This window comes from Rattus norvegicus, chromosome 4, assembly GCF_021556685.1.
Source record: "Rattus norvegicus strain SHRSP/BbbUtx chromosome 4, alternate assembly SHRSP_T2T, whole genome shotgun sequence".
Lineage (NCBI taxonomy): Eukaryota > Metazoa > Chordata > Mammalia > Rodentia > Muridae > Rattus > Rattus norvegicus.
In genome coordinates this window covers 126,569,490-126,576,781 of record NC_141537.1, presented here as the reverse complement: position 1 = coordinate 126,576,781, position 7,292 = coordinate 126,569,490, and the positions used below count along the sequence as shown (strand labels likewise).

The window sequence follows — 7,292 nt, the reverse complement described above, 5'->3', positions numbered from 1 at the left end:
GGAGCAAGAATTCTTATATCTCCGAGTCTGGGCTTGCCATTTGTAGGATGGCAATGGTAGTAGCTGTTGTGAGAAAGTTGGAAAGGATACTAATCGGTCATCCGTTGCAGTCTCAGGACTGGCTGTGTCAGATAAAGAAGAGGTTACCTCATCTCCCTGACTCACTGAGACTTGCAACTGTCTTTGGGATTCCTACTTCAGACTTACCCCTGTCGATTTTCTCCAACTCACTCTTCACACCCTACTCAACTCTGTCTCTGTCCCAAAGATCAAGAAGTGAGAATGTACTCATAGATGAGGCAAAGCTAACTGCTTATGCTGTAGCCAGCGTTTGAGAGATCAAGAGCCAATCATGAGCATCTAAGCTCCATTCCCAATTCCTTCTGAATCCCATAATGTAGAAAACCACACAAGAAATGTGGCCCGAAGCTTCTGTCTTTGCATGAGCTATGCAGGTGGGTCTTTTGAAATCCTTCCTTAAATATTGCTATCAAGCTCCATGTAAAAAGACTTAAGCTTGATGACACGTCTTTAGTCCCAGCACTCAGAAAGAAGGAGCAGTAGATCTGTATAAGTTCCAGGCCAGCCAAGGGTACAAATGAGACTCTGTCTCAAAGGAGGAGGAAGAAGAGGAAGAAGAAGACAATGACGTGAGGAGGAGATGGCCTGATGGGGCTTGTCTGTAGTAAATTCAGCAGAGTTTAACCGTAGTCATGGAGAGAATGGACTCTGTAAATGATTAAACAAAAACAAAAACAGAAACAGGTTCTAGCTTTACCCTACTGCTAATGTGCTTTTTCCCAAGGAGGAGAGTTTGAAGAGGAACCACATTGGTGAGGGAGAGTAAAGTTCAAGGTAGCAGAGGAGAAATAGGCCCCATCAAACCCTTGTGCACGGCACAGTGTGAGCCTACTAGAGCACCAAGGCTTAGAGGGGAGGTTGAAAACCACAAGGCAGCCATCTTAAGTAGCCACAGCAGAAAGCTATGTCTCAGTCACACTCCCCTGCAGTGGGATGATATTACCAAAGATGTTCTCATCAAACAGTAAGTGGTGCTGACTGCACAATGCAGCACCTCCCACCCTCCCCTGCATCACCTTCTCTCTTCCTGTCTGCCTCTGGTCTCCCCTCACATCCTCTCAGCTGCCATTTCACCTGATCTCATCCCCGAACAGGCTTATGTTCTAGAGACACATCATTTAAGGTTGGTGACACCTTAAGTGTTAGTTAGTTAGTTAGTTAGTTAGTTAGTTAGTTAGTTAGTTAGTTGTTGAGTTTGTTGGTGAGTTAGTTAGTTAGTTAGTTAGTTAGCTAGCTAGCTAGTTAGTTATCAAGGTGCATTTTCTACTAGGCCCATGAGCAAATGACACCGTTCTCCTGTTAAGAAACAACTAGGGAATCTGTGTGAAGCAGAACTTTCACATGCTCGCCCTGAGATGATTATCGGGGATATTTCCTACAGCTGCAAGGATTGTGAACTGCACAATCCCAGGGAGAGCTTTTCCTATGAGGTACAGTGTGAGGGGCTTCCCTTAGAATTGCCCAGTTCAGAGGCTCCACACTGATGATACCAATCATAATAGAATATAGCATTTACTAAGCAATGCACAAGGCATTCGATGAGTATTTTTACATGAAGTGACCTATTGAACTACTTCCTTAACTCTTCGATGTAATCTTATCTTATCCCATTTATTGTGAAGAAACAGGCAGATAAGATAGGCTAATCCATCACAGTCCTCACATGCAAGGTGAGAATTTGAGGCCCAGGGTCCTGGACTCTAGAACACAAGCAATGAAAGTTTGTACCCTTGGTCCCATCAGAGTGACTCTTGCCTGAATTATTTCAATTCCTTCATGGTGGTGCCACAAGCCTCCTCTTGAAGAGTTGGTTTCAATGTATTGCTCACTTTCCTGGGTTGCAATGCCCACCTGCTACTAAAACCAAGATCCTCTGTGCCATTGGGTAACTCTGACGTAAGGATGGTAGGAAGGCCCTGGTGTTAGCACCAGTCTGCTCACAGGGATGCCTGTGACTGTGCCAGTGAGTATGACTGGCAGCTGTTTAAGGCAGGGACTTCATTTCCAGATTTTCCCCAGCATCTAGCACAGTACCTACAGCACGTAAGCTAACTTTGAATAGTTGAATTTATGAATGGAGGAGAGAAAATGGTGGGGGTGCAGGGGTTGGGGAGTGGGCAATACCTGCTTCTTGAACTAAAGAATAAAGACATTCCATTGTCTTCTGGATCAGTTAGCAAATGTTCTTTCTGGAAGAGCAGCTGCTGTGTTTTCTTGTCACAGGGCCATGAACATGCTGTGACTTTGTAGAACTGCCCGATCTGTTGCTGTTTGGCCCAGAACAGGAACTGGGGCCCCTTTAGAGCATATTTCAAGTTTAAGAGCATTTCTTGTACTCGCTGTAGAGTGATTCTTGAGTTCATCTCCTTAGAACAGAACAATTGGAATGAGGAGCAATTCCTTGGTCAGTTGAGTGATAAGATTTTCATGATGTTTACAGCAGGAAGTGGAGAGGACTTGGTGTGTTCAGAGTTAGACCTTAACCCTTTATTACCCATTCTCTCCTTCAACAGCATGTGTCAGTCACCTGATGAGTACCAGGTGCTGGATGTTAGACCCGTTTGGAGTTTGGGGGTTTTATTGCTTTTGTTGTGTTTTGTCTTTAAATCTCCAAACCTCAAATCCTATCATCTAAAAGCCTTTACCTGAGTCTAAGTGTCATGATGGCATGTGCCCACAATCCCAGCAATGAGAAGGCAGGAGGGTGGCAAGAGTGAAGCCAGCTAGAGCTACATGGGGAAGCCCTGTCCAAAAAGAGAGCTGAGCCTGTAATAACTCAGTGGCAGAGGTTAGAGTGCTTGGTTACCATAGAAGACCTTGGTTTCAGGCCCCTCCATCCTGAGAAAGGATAAAGGCGAGACGAACTGAGATACAACCGCTACCCGCTGTAATCCTCACCTCGCCATCGGCTGTAGCTGCTCACCTCCATCCTTACTAAATCTTGAGGTGGTCCCTCCCCTTCTGGTAACTCACTTGCTCCTGCATTTCTTTTCATCAGCTGCCGGGTACACTTTCAATATCAGAAGGACTCCAACTCCCTCCTCTTTCCTAATGCATGGCTCCCATCTCGGTAACATTATCTATTCTGGAATCCACGATGACTTGCATGATTACACAGGGGACCCTTAGGATTAAGCCTCAGTGGTTACCTAAAGGACATGTGAGACCCCAAGCTGAGAGTGGCTGGCTCCCTGGCTGTCAAGCAAGTACAGAAACAGTTAGAAATCATTAAGCTGACTTCTAATTCACAGCACAGACCTGTGCCCACTGCAGATGTGAGTCAGGTGAATGACTTAAGAGTTACGAATACCTCCACAGTAGTGTCTCTGCCTCCCTTTTCCATACAAATGGCTGCTTTTTCTTTCTTTTAGACAACAGTAGATGAATCCCTTTATCCTTCCCTTCCCTTGGGACATAAAAACCCAGCAAAAGCAACTCAGTGTTATCAACTTCCCCAGTTGGGTCTGACCTTCATCTGTCCATGTGCTTCCCAACAAAAGTGATCTGATACCAGAAGTGACAAATCCTGTCATCCCTGGGGCAAAGAGCCTTCAAATAGTACAACCTGTGAATGTCCAATGGTTTTCCTTTTCCCTGTGGTTGGGAAATTGTGACACGATATATGCTTCAAGATGAAAAACAACTTTATTATAATTCTTAAGGATTGCATTGAATGACCCTACTTAGACCACCAACCTAAAGCCAATCAACATGTTGAAAGAAATTTAGGAATTTATTTTAGGTCCTCCTCACCCTCCAATTTTGAAAGTTATTTCTGGTTAGTTTCAGCACCCGGGAAGGCATGCACCCTGCAGGACAACGGATGTGCTAGCCTGTTTAACTTGGCACTGCGACTATTTCCTTTCTGCATCTAACACATGCTGAGATACACAGAGGCCAATGCTGTCACCCAGCCATTTATCTGGTTGTTGCTTTATTAATTCAGAAAGCCTTAATGAAAACCCAGAAAACTTTCTGCAAATTGAAATGAGGTAGCTGGAACGTTCTATTTCCTTAGAACAGTCTAGATAATATCCCAGGATAAGAGATGCTGTAGATTACTGAGGACAGGGGAAGTAGCATTTACCAAAGCTGAAACACCCCAGTAGCATGGGCTGGATTTACTTCCCCCATGACTTTGCTAAAACTTAAGTTTCCAGGAGAAAAACCTTGGTCACATGATTTCCAGAGCATGAAAGAAGTCAATTATTTACCTGGTTTAAAATTTAATTTCCCAGAAAGTTTTATTCTAGCTAAGTTTTCTCAGTGCAATTCCCTGCCCCTGTCAAAACAGTTTTTTATAAGAGTTAACTATTCTTCAAGATGGGAAGAAAATACTTAACAAACAGAAACTGTTGACAAACCCTGATATTTCTGCTGGGAGCTGTTACTTATTGACACTGATTCAAGCCTCGCGGATTAGTGAGAATGTACTTGGACATGGCAGGGTTTAGTTGAGGTTCAGCTGTGATTGATGTTCCTCAGTCCTAATTTTCCAAGAAATTATTTTGTGCGTAAAGTTTCCTTCGAAGGTCCATGTGGTTTTTAACGTTCAGCAAAGCATTATAACTCCCTAATAGTTGCTGGTTTACTTCAAGGAAACCCAGAAACTCCAGACTCCTAAAGCTTGAACCAGGGAGCAAGGCTCAGCAGTTTCCCACCAGTTTAAAGTGGTTTAGAGTCTTCTCATCATCCCGTGACTTCGGCTCATATCTGTGCCTCTAAAAACATGCCAGCTATGAAAGTTTGCTTCCAAACAGCTAAACATTTTAAGAATCCAATGATAAAGCTACTGGAATGACCGATCATGTGTCCTTTGCTTCCTAAAAGAACAATGACTCGTGAAACACAGAGGACTCCATCATATGCTCTAACAACTTCACTGCTAGGAACAGACTCACTTGAATTGAAATCAAGAGTTAAAATTGTTGTCTGAACGTCCATAATAGACTCATTCACAGTAGCTCAAAGGGAAACCACAACACGCTCATTTTCAGATGGGTGAATGAATGAAGTGTGGCATATCCACACATTGGACTACCACCCAGCCGTGAGAGCGATGACGCACAGAGACATGCTCCAACTTGGAAGAACTTAGGGAAAACTATGCTAAGTGAGAGAAGCCTAGCAGAAAAGGACACTGGGTGGGTCTCTGAATGTGAAGTCCCCAAAATAAGCAAATTCATGGATACAGCAAGCATGGTCATAATTGCTAGGGTCTAGGAGAGGGAGGCAAGATGAATGAATGACTGCTTCATGGAGTCAGATTGGAGTGATGAAAATGGACTGTAGTGATGGCTGCACAGCCTTGCATTTGGGGTCATTGAAATGACATTTTAAGATGGTGAAATGGTGGGTTTAAGAAAGGGTTCTTTCTTTTTCCATTATTGATGTATGTGCACATGTGTACATACATGTGTGCATTCATGTGTATGAATGGGAGTATTTGGGAGGCACATACATATGAGGTTGGTCAGAGGACAAACATTATCTTTTGTGAAAGAACCCTGAGTTATTCTCTGCTGTGTATGTTCAGTTAGAAGACCCTCTAGCTCCCAGGATCTTCCTGTCCCATTTCCCATTTCCCCCGCAGGGGTGCTGGAATTACAGATACTCACACAATTCCTCCAGCTTTTACCTAGATTATGGGAACTCAAATTCAGGTCTTCAAACTTGCATGCCAAATGTGTTTAACACTGAGCCATCTCATAGCCCTTGTATTATTGTGCCCCCCCCCTTTATAAATCATGTAATAGATGTAGGATACATTGGGGAAGACATTTCAGAGTGAAGCTGTGTCTCAAACTCAAAAACCTTCCAGGCAAAGCAGATAAGAGAGAATTTCTGCCTGTGGTGACTACTTTTATGTCAACTTAACCTGGCTAGAGTCATTTGAGAGGAAGAAACCTCAGTTGAGAAAACATATCTGTCATATTAGGCTGTGGGCAATTTCTTAGATAGTGATGGATGGGAGAGGGCCCAGCCCGCTGTGGGTGATGCCAATTCTGAGCTGGTGGTCCCGGATTCTATAAGAGAGCAAGCTGAGCAAGCCATGAGATGTAAGCCAGTAAAGCAGCTCCCCTCCATGGCCTCTGCATCAGCTCCTGCCTCCAGGTTCCCGCTTTCAACGATGAACAGTGATATGGAAGTGTTAGCAAGAGAAACCCTTTCCTCTGTAAGAAAGGAAATGGTTTGGGAAATGGGGTTTCATCACAGCAATCGAAAGAGTAAATAAGACACTGCCATTATGCATAAAAAGAGAGGTGTCTGGGCTCTCCCTGAAGAACTTAAAATGAGGAATTCTGAAGGGAAGAGTGTGACAACACACCCAAAGCTTGCTGATGTTCTATGAGCCAGGGCAACAGACACCCAATCTCCATGCAAAAGACTCAGCAACTCTCCCCTGCAGCTTTCTGAAGTAATCCAGACTTACAATGCCAAGTAACAGTAAAGCTCTGAACAGGCTTTGGTGACCAAGCAGATGACAGAAGTCTACCTTCCAAGTGGAGTTTGCTGTTGGAAGGAAGCATTCCACATGTTCTGATTCCCTTTGCGAATCATGGAAGTAAGCGGGTGTGGCAGGGAAAGTGGCTTAGGCTCTAACTGTTCCAGGTTCTGCAGCTAAGGCTTGGAGATGATAGTCTCTGCCCCTTCACACTGCCCACGTGTCCCTCTTTACTGTCCATCCTTCCTGCTCAAACAGCTCCTTCCTGAGAACAAGGGAAGTCCCGATTATGGTCACCCTTGTCCATCAGGACCTACTTTCAATTTTAACTGGGTGAATATTTGCTAAGAAACTAGAGCTGAGAGCAGATCACCTGCAAGAGGTCATGCTTCCCTCCCCCCTCCCCCCTTCCCTCCCCTTCCCTTCCTTCATCTTCCTCCTCTTTCTCCTCTTCATCCTCCCCCTGCCCCTCTTTTTTCAGACAGAGTTTCCTTGGCTGTCCTGGAACTTGCTACATAGAGCAGGCTAGCTTCAAACTCAGCAATCTGCCTATCTCAGCCTCCAAAGTGCTTTTCTTCTTTTCTTTTCCTCCCTTTCTCAATTTCTTTCTCCCTTCCCTCCTTTACTTCCTATTTTTCTCTTCAGCAATAGAGGGTGAGCCCAGAGTCTTACACAGGCTAAGCAAGTGTTCTACCGCTATGCTACATCCCTGACCATGGATTTAGTGTTTAAGTGAGTGTTGAATTTAAAAAAAAAAATACCTTGA

At 44.3% G+C, this 7,292-nt stretch overlaps 1 protein-coding gene across 3 annotated transcripts in view; it reads left to right on the top strand.

The window, feature by feature from the left end:
* The window catches only part of Adamts9 (ADAM metallopeptidase with thrombospondin type 1 motif, 9), a 171,609-nt gene that overhangs the window by 130,004 nt on the left and 34,313 nt on the right, over window positions 1–7,292 (top strand).